The following is a 10,124-nucleotide window of genomic DNA, read 5'->3' as shown; positions in this document are numbered from 1 at the left end:
TGGATGGAGGAACCTGTTAGGCTGCAGTCCATGGGGTCGCTAAGAGTCGGACACGACTGAGCAACTTCACTTTCACTTTTCACTTTCATGCATTGGAGAAGGAAATGGCAACCCAGTCCAATATTCTTGCCTGGAGAATCTTAAGGATGGCAGAGCCTGGTGGGCTGCCATCTATGGGGTTGCAGAGAGTTGGACACGATTGAAGCGATGCAGCAGCAGCAGCAAATTTGTACCGGAATCAGAAGTGTGTAAGCAGAGGGACTATGAACTTCTTTGATATTGGTAAATACCATTTAAAAGAAAGCACATGGAACTAGAAAGTACTAAGGGAGTAACATGTTTATTGTCAAGAATGGGCAAAATTAGGAGTAAGGAACTCAGAAAGATGACTGCTAGGTCTCCAGTGGGAGTTTCCTACTATCATATAAACCCACAAAGTCAGTTTTCTTCTTACTGCTCATCTACTCTTACACAGTTAGGCCTCAATGTCCTTTCTTTCTGGTTGTTTACATTAATTTCTGTTAGTGAATCAACAATGAAAAAAAACCATCCTCACAGAATGCTCTGCCAGAGAGCAGAGACTATGGTCTTTTTGATAAGTATCAATTGATAACCAATTCAGGGAAAGTTCATTTTGGAAACTTTATAAGACATAAGAATGGTACAAGTATAGTCAAAGAGTCAAAAGATATTAACATTTTCTGTTGATAAACTGTCAAGTGCTCCTTTTAATAAAGTGTGCTTGCTTGCTTTAGTGGCCTAATGGCATCTACTTATTTCCTTATTTACAAGGGCAACCTTCTGTCATCACTGCCTTCCAGGAAAATGAAAGCAATAATACATTGAGAGTAGGGACAGCTGGGTCATTTTTTAGTAGAAACATGGCAGTGCTCTAAGCCCCAAGCAATGGAAGTAAAATGCTCTGAGCAGAGAAGCACTCACTTTCTTTACCTGTAAAATGCAGACAGTGCTACCCACTGTGAGATACGAGGGAGGATTCAGTGGCTAGCACAGTGCCTAGTATTTGGTAGATAGTCAATAAAAGGTAGCCATTATTCTCATTAATAACAATAATTATAATACATGTAACTTACTAGAAAAACTAGCCACTCTCAAAAAGTTGCTAAATTGTATTTTTATAACAATGATGTTCATTTAAGAATTTTTTAATATTCTTCTTTGATATAAGTTCTTTAACAAACCGTGTATAGGCATAGGGAGCGCCATTAGAAAGATAGGTTAATTGATGGCCTATAAGTGGTGTCCTATACGTAAGGAGAAATGTGATTCACACCTGGAAGAGTATCAACAACTCATAACAATAATGGTGAAGATATCTAGGCAAATTTTCTACTACACTAAACTCTGGTAATTTTTTCCTTAACTTTTGTTAGTCTTTTCTGACATTTTACTTAGAAGTATTAAACTTAACACTATTTTTTAAAGGTATGTGGCAGCTAGCTTTCAACTGTTTAACACTTATGTATGCTTGTCCATTAGACTTCTCTTACTTACTGCATATCTCCCTGTTTATTTGCACTGTTACCCAGAAAATAAAACATCAAGATTCTATTGCTCCAATTAATTGATGAACAGACTTGGAAAGAAAAAATCAGCAGGAGAGAGAATTTTTCCTTTTATTCAAGACGTGTATTAAATACAAACCTGGTTATAAACCTTCAAGGCAGTTACTTACTGAAATTAAACTTAATATGTGGCCATTTTGAACAAAATTCCCTTGGATGTTCTCAGTTATTATGTAAAACAAAATTATTTTTCTCTGCATGGATTTTCTAAGAGTCTGAGAGGCCACTGTGTAATCAGTCATCTTAAGTTTGACCTCTTCAGGAACTGACACACACACACACACACACAGAGCACAGTCAGCATAGTTAGGTGGTCTGAGAAACAACTAAATTCATAAGACAAGAGACTGTCACAAGTTCATTAAAGATAAAAAAATTCATGAATGTTCATGTACCTAGGATTTTAAAAATTATCTCAATAGGTACCTTTTAAATGTTTGTCAGTGACCATAAAATAGTTAATTTATATGAGAGCTAATAAAAATTCTAAATGAATTAAAAACACGTACTTGCACTTGTTGTCAAGAACATTTTTAAAAAGTGAGGTACCATTTTGTACTCAGAAGACTGGCAAAATCTGTAGAAGATGAATATGAACTTATATGTGTATAGAAATGAATACTTTCATACTTTCTTTTGCAGCTTCATTAAAACATATTGATATATAATAAGCTGCACATAAAGTACACAATTTGATGAGTTTTAAGATACCTGACATATCTTTAAAAATATTGTCATATCAGAATATGAACATATTCATCCCAGGAGTTTCTTTGTGCCCCTTTATAACTGATCCATCTCTCCTCCTCACCTGTCTTCCTAGGCAATTAGTTATCTACTTTCTGTCACTATAAATTAGGTAACATTTTATGGAATTTTGTAGAAAGATAATCATAAAGCATGCACTCATTTATTGTCTAAATTCTATCATTCAGAATAATTATTTTGATACCTCTGTGTTTTGTGTATCAATAGTTTATTTTTTATTGCTGAGTAGTATTCCATCATATGGCTATAGCACAATTTGTTCGCCATTTGATAATGGTGAATATTGTCATAGTCACGGAATATGGTGGAGTAGAAGGATGTGTGCTCTTCTTCTCCTGCAAGAGCTCCAAAATTACAACTCACTGCTGAAAAACCATTGACAGGAGAATGTTGGATCCCACCAAAAAAAGATACCCCATGTCCAAGGGTTGAGGGCACTGAGTGCAGCAGTGCGTGCATGGGACCTTTTGAAGGAGGTCTCCATTATCTTCATTACCTCCACCATACTTTGGCCTCAGGTCAAACAATAGGGAGAAAACCCAGCCCTGCCCATCAAGAGAAAACGGGATTAAAGATTTACTGAGCATGGCCCTGCCCATCAGAATAAGAGCCAGTTTCCCCCTCAGTTAGTCTCTCCCATCAAGAAGCTTCCATAAGCTTCTTATGCTTCTCCATCAGAGGGCAGACAGAATGAAAAGCACAATCACAGAAAACTAACCAGTGTGATCACATGGACCACAGCCTTGTCTAACTTAAAGAAACTATGAACAATGCCATGCAGGGCCACCCAAAATGGACGGGTCATGGAGGAGAGTTCTGACAAAACATGGTCCACCGGAGAAGGGAGTGGCAAACTACTTCAGTAGTCTTACCATGAGAACTCCATGAACAGTATGAAAAGGCCAAAAGATAGGACCCTGAAAGATGAATTCTGCAGGTCAGTAGGTGCCCAATATGCTCCTGCAGATCAGTGGAGAAATAACTCCAGTAAGAATGAAAAGACAGAGCCAAAGCAAAAACAACACCCAGTTGTGGATGTGACTGGTAATGGAAGTAAAGTCCGATGCTGTAGAAAAATGTTGCATAGGAACTTAGAATGTTAGGTCTATGGATCAAGGCAAATTGAAAGTGGTCAAACAGGAGATGGCAAGAGTGAATCACAACATTTTAGGAATCAATGAACTAAAATGGACTGGAATGGGTGAATTTAATTCCGATGACCATTATATCTACTACTGTGGGCAAGAATCCCTTAGAAGAAATGGAGTAGCCATCACAGTCAACAAAAGAGTCTGAAATGCATTACTTGGATGCAGTCTCAGAAATGAAAGAATGATCTCTGTTCATTTCCAAGGCAAACCATTCAATATCAGTAATCCAAGTCTGTGTCCCGACCAGTAATGCTGAAGAAGCTGAAGTTGAATGGTTTTATGAAGACCTACAAAACCTTCTAGAACTAACACCTAAAAAAGATGTCCTTTTCATTATAGAGGACTGGAATGCAAAAGTAGGAAGTCAAGAGATACCTGGAGTAACAGGCATATTTTGCTTTGGAGTACAAAATGAAGCAGGACAAAGGCTAATAGAGTTTTGCCAAGAGAACACACATAGCACATAGCAAACACCCTCTTCCAACAACACAAGAGAAGACTCTACACATGGACATCACCAGATGGTCAGTACTGAAATCAGATTGGTTATATTCTTTGCAGACAAAGATAGAGAAGCTCTATACAGTCAGCAATAACAAGACCGGGAGCTGACTGTGGCTCAGATCATAAACTCTTACTGTCAAATTCAGACTTAAACTGAAGAAAGTAAGGAAAATCACTAGAACATTCAGTTATGACCTAAATCAAGTTCATTATAATTATACAGTTGAAGTGACAAATAGATTCAAGGGATTACATCTGATAGACAGAGTGCCTGAAGAGCTATGGACGGAGGTTTGTGACATTGTATAGGAGGCAGTGATCAAGACCATCTCCAAGAAAAAGAAATGCAAAAAGGCAAAATGGTTGTCTGAAGAGGACTTACAAATAGTTGAGAAAAGAAGAGAAACTAAAGACAAAGGAGAAAAGGAAAGATACATCTATTTGAATGCAGAGTTCCAAAGAATAGCAGGCAGAGATAAGAAAGCCTTCCTCAGTGATCAGTGCAAAGAAATAGAGGAAAACAATAGAATGGGAAAGGCTAGAGATCTCTTCAAGAAATTAGAGATACCAGGGGAACATTTCATGCAATGATCGGCACAAGAAAGGACAGAAATGGTTTGGACCTAACAGAAGCAGAAGATATGAAGAAGAGGTGGCAAGAATACACAGAATTATACAAAAAAGATCTTCATGACCCAGATAACCATGGTGGTACAATCACTCACCTAGCCAGACATCCTGGAATGTGAAGTCAAGTGGGCCTTAGGAAGCATCACTAGGAACAAAACTAGTTGAGGTGATGGAATTCCAATTGAGCTATTTCAAATCCTAAAAGATGATGCTGTGAAAGTGCTGCACTCAATCTGCCAACAAATTTGGAAAACTCAGCTGTGGCCACAGGACTGGAAAAGGTCAGTTCTCATTCCAGTCCCAAAGAAAGGCAATGCCAAAAAATGTTCAAACTACCACACAATTGCACTCATCTCACACGCTAGCAAAGTAATTCTCAAAATTCTCTAAGCTGGGCTTCAACAGTACATGAATTGTGAACTTCCAAATGTTCAAGCTGGATTTAGAAACAGCAGAGGAACCAGAGATCAAATTGCCAGCATCTATTGGATTATCCTAAAAGCAAAAGGATCTAGGATCTCCCTGGTGGCTCAGACGGTAAAGCACCTGCCTGCCGTGCGGGAGACCTGGATTCGATCCCTGGGTTGGGAAGATCCGCTGGAGAAGGAAATGGCAACCCACTCCAGTAATCTTGCCTGGAAAATTCCATGGACTGAGGAGCCTGGTGGGCTACAGTCCATGGGGTCGCAAAGAGTCGGACATGACTGAGCAACTTACTCTTACTCTTAAAAGCAAAAGACTTCCAGAAAAGTATCTACTTCTGCTTTATTGACTGTGTCTGTGGATACCAAAGCCTTTGACTGTGTGGGTCACAACAAACTGTGGAAAATTCTTCAAGAGATGGGAATACCAGACCACCTGACCTGCCTCTTGAGAAATCTGTATGCAGGTCAAGAAGCAACAGTTAGAACTGGACATGCAACAACAGACTGGTTCCATATCGGAAAAGGAGTACATCAAGGCTGTATGTGGTCACCCTGCTTGTTTAACTTATATGCAGAGTACATCATCCAAAATGCTGGGCTAGATGAACTGCAAACTGGAATCAAGATTACAGGGAGAAATATAAAAAACCTCAGATATGCAGATGACAACACCCTTATGGCATAAAATGAAGAAGAACTAAAGAGCCTCTTGATGAAAATGAAAAAGGAGTGTGAAAAAGTTGGCTTAAAGCTCAACATTCAGAAAACAAAGATCATGGCATCTGGTCCCATCACTTCATGGCAGACAGATGGGGAAACAATGGAAACAATGACAGACTTTATTCACTTGGGCTCCAAAATCACTGCAGATGATGACTACCGCCATGAAATTAAAAGACACTTGCTCCTTGGAAGAAATGCTATGACCAACCTAGACAGCATATTAAAGAGCAGAGACATTATTTTGCCAACAAAAGTCCATCTAGTCAAAGCTATGATTTTTCCAGTGGTCATGTATGGATCTAAGAGTTGGACTATAAAGAAAGCTGAGCACTGAAGGATTGATACTTTTGAACTGTGGTGTTGGAGAAAAGTCTTGAGAGTCCCTTGGACTGCAAGGAGATCCACCCAGTCCATCCTAAACGAAATCAGTCCTGAGTATTCATTGGAAGGACTGCTGTTGAAGCTGAAACTCCAATACTTTGGCTACCTGATGAGAACTGACTCTTTGTAAAAGACCCTGATGCTGGGAAAGATTGAAGGCAGAAGGAGGAGTTGACAGAGAATGTGATGGATGGATGGCATCACAGACTCTATGGATATGAGTTTGAGTAAGCTCCGGGAGTTGGGGATGGTCAGGGAAGCCTGGCGTTCTTCAGTCCTTGGGGTCGCAAATAGTCAGACATAACTGAGCAACTAAACTGAACTGAACTGATGAGAGTCCCCCGCCCCAGCCCACCCCTTTGAGGGTGAGCTGTTATAAAGCTCAGAGTATTAATGTACAAGGTTTTGTATGGATGTATGTTTTCAATTTCTTGGAATGCAATGGCTAGGTCATAAGTCATATTGTAGGTCTATGTTGAACTTTTAAGACACTACCAGGCTGGTTTCCAAAATGAAATGATTTCAGCAGTCTCTGAGAGTCCCAGTTGTTCCACATCCATGCTGACACTTAATGTGATCATTTTTGGGTTTTAGTTTTTATTACTATTTTTAATTTTGACTGTTATAATATGTAGTGCTATTGCACTGTGGCTTTGTTTTATGTAAATTCTGTAGCTGTGTTGTTTTTTTTTTTTGGTCAGAATTCTTTTGGTAACTATAAGTTACAAAGAACTATAGGTTCTTTGTATTTCCACATAATTTTAGAGTCAGTTTGGTAATTTTTACCAAAATGCTTACAGGGTGTTTTATTTTGTTATTGTTTAGTCACTAAGTCTTATCTGACTTTGCAACCCCATACACTTTTAGCCCACCAGACTCTGTCCATGGGTTCAAGGCAAGAATATTGGAGTGGGTTGCTATTACCTTCTCCAAGAGATCTTCCTGACCCAGGGATCGAACCTATGTCGCCTGCAATGGCAGGAGGATTCTTTACTGCTGAGCCACCAGGGAAGCCTAGGGTTTTTGTTAGGATTGAATTAAACCTGTAGATCAATTTAGTAAGAATTGACACCCTAGAAATACTGAGTCTTCTGGGTCAAGAACATGGACTAGCTCTCCATATATTTAGATCTTCTTTAATTTTTCTCATCAATGTTTTCTACTTTTTGGTATATAGGTCTTATACATATTTAGCAAAATGTATCTCTTTTACATTTTTTGGTGGCATTATAGAAAGTTTTTTATATTGATTTAATTTTAATTTTCAATTGTTTGTTGCTGGTATATATTGATAGGAATACAATTAATTTTTGTTTATTGATCTTGCATCCTGAAATCCTTGTAAACTCACTTATTCATTGCTTCTTTTGATGATTTCCTAGGATTTTCTACACAGACAGTCATGTTGCCTGCAAATAAATATCTACATGATTGATTGATTAATTTTCGTACCTCATTACACTGTTTAGGATCTCCAGGATGATGCTGGGTAAAAGTCACTGGAGCAGACACTGTGTCTCATTCCTGATCTTAGGAAGAAAGCAGGCAGTGTTTCACTATAAAATATGATGTTAGATGTAGCTTGTAACATAAATCCTTTATCAGGCAGAGGAAATTTCCTTCTATTTCCTTGTTGTTAAAAGTTTTTATCATGAGCAGATGTTGGATTTTGTCAAATACCTTTTTCTGATTCTCTTGAGATGATCATTTGGTGATCTGTTAATTTGATTAATTGCATTGATTGATTTTGAATGTTAAACCAACTTGAATTTAAATCAAATTCAAGTTAAACCAGCTTGAATTTCTGAAAGAAATCACAGTCATGATATGTTATTCATGTTTATCTTTTTCTATTTCATTTGCTAACAACTTAAGGCCTTTTACATCTATGATCACGAGGGATATTGGTCTATAATTTTCTCTTCTTAGGATGTCTTCATCTGGTTTTGGAATCAGGGTGATGCTATCTTCATAGACTAAGTTGAGAAGTCCTGTTGTTCAGTCACTGTGTCTGACTCTTTGCAACCCCATGGACTGCAGCATGCCAGGCTTCCCTGTCCTTCACCGTCTTGGGTTTGCTCAAACTCATGTCCATTGAGTCGACGATGCCATCCAACCATCTCATCCTCTGTTGTCCCCTTCTCCTCCTGTCTTCAATCTTTCCCAGGATCAGAGTCTTTTTCAATGAGTTGGTTCTTCGTATAAGGTGGCCAAAGTATTGGAGCTTCAGCTTCAGCGTCAGTCCTTCCAGTGAATATCCAAGGTTGATTTCCTTTAGGATGGACAGGTTGGATCTCCTTGCAGTCCAAGGGACTCTCAAGAGTCTTCTCCAGCACCAAAGTTCAAAAGCATCAATTCTTCAGTGCTCAGCCTTTTTTATTGTCCAACTCTCACATCTGTACATGACTACTGGAAAAACCATAGTTTTGACTATATGGACCTTTGTTGGCAAAGTAATGCCTCTGCTTATTAATACTCTATCTAGGTTTGTCATTGGTTTTCTTCCAGGGAGCAAGCATCTTTTAATTTCATGACTTCAGTCATGGCAAATGTTCCTTCTTTTAATTTTTCTGTAAAACTTCATGTAGAATTGATATTGTTACTTTCTTAAATGTTCACTACTATTCATTAGTGAAACTATCCAGGTCTGAACTTATCTTTGTGAGAAGGCTTTAAACTGCAAATGAAGTAATAACTAGAGAAGGCTTCAGTTTATTTCTTGATTTGTCTTTGATAGTTTGCATCTTTCAAGAAATTGTCGTTTTCATCTAAATTGTTGTACTTCTTAAAATTTTAATCTCATAGGTTGTATAGTAATTATACTTTCTTGATATTGGTATATTGATACTGGTAATATGTCATTCTTGATATTGGTAATATGGATCTTTTTTTCTTGAAAAGTGTGATTAGAAGATTATCAGTTTTATTAATTTTTCAAAGAAATAACATTAATGTCTTTATTGATTTTTTATTTTCTAGGTTACTTTTTCCCAATCTTTATTATTCCTGATCTTTATTATTTTCTTTCTTCTGTTTATTTGGGGTTTCATTTGCTCTTTCTTTTCCTCATTTTTGTAGTGTAGATACTCAAGACATTTATTTAAGAATCCCTTCTTTTTTTACTTAATTCAGGTGTTTAGTGCTACAGATTTTCTTCTAGCATCAGTTCAGTTCAGTTCAGTCACTCAGTCGTGTCTGACTCTTTGCGACCCCATGAATCTCAGCATGCCAGGCCTCTCTGTCCAACACCAATTCCCGGAGTTCACTCAGACTCATGTCCATCGAGTCAGTGATGCCATCCAGCCATCTCATCCTCTGTCGTCCCCTTCTCCTCCTGCCTCCAATCCCTCCCAGCATCAGAGTCTTTTTCAATGAGTCAACTCTTCACATGAGGTGGCCAAAGTACTGGAGTTTCAGCTTCAGCATCATTCCCTCCAAAGAAATCCCAGGGCTGATCTCCTTCAGAATGGACTGGTTGGATCTTCTTGCAGTCCAAGGGACTCTCAAGAGTCTTCTCCAACACCACAGTTCAAAACCATCAATTCTTCGGCACTCAGCTTTCTTCACAGTCCAACTCTCACATCCATACATGATCACAGGAAAAACCATAGCCTTGACTAGATGGACCTTTGTTGGCAAAGTAATGTCTCTGCTTTTGAATATGCTATCTAGGTTGGTCATAACTTTCCTTCCAAGGAGTAAGCGTCTTTTAATTTCATGGCTGCAGTCACCATCTGCAGTGATTTTGGAGCCCCCCAAAATAAAGTCTGACAGTGTTTCCACTGTTTCCCCATCTATTTCCCATGAAGTGATGGGACCAGATGCCATGATCTTCGTTTTCTGAATGTTGAGCTTTAAGCCAACTTTTTCACTCTCCTCTTTCACTTTCATCAAGAGGCTTTTGAGTTCCTCTTCACTTTCTGCCATAAGGGTGGTGTCATCTGCATATCTGAGGT

The sequence above is a fragment of the Ovis aries genome, chromosome 18 (assembly GCF_016772045.2).
Source record: "Ovis aries strain OAR_USU_Benz2616 breed Rambouillet chromosome 18, ARS-UI_Ramb_v3.0, whole genome shotgun sequence".
Taxonomy (NCBI): Eukaryota; Metazoa; Chordata; class Mammalia; order Artiodactyla; family Bovidae; genus Ovis; species Ovis aries.
Note: the sequence above shows the minus strand (reverse complement) of the source record.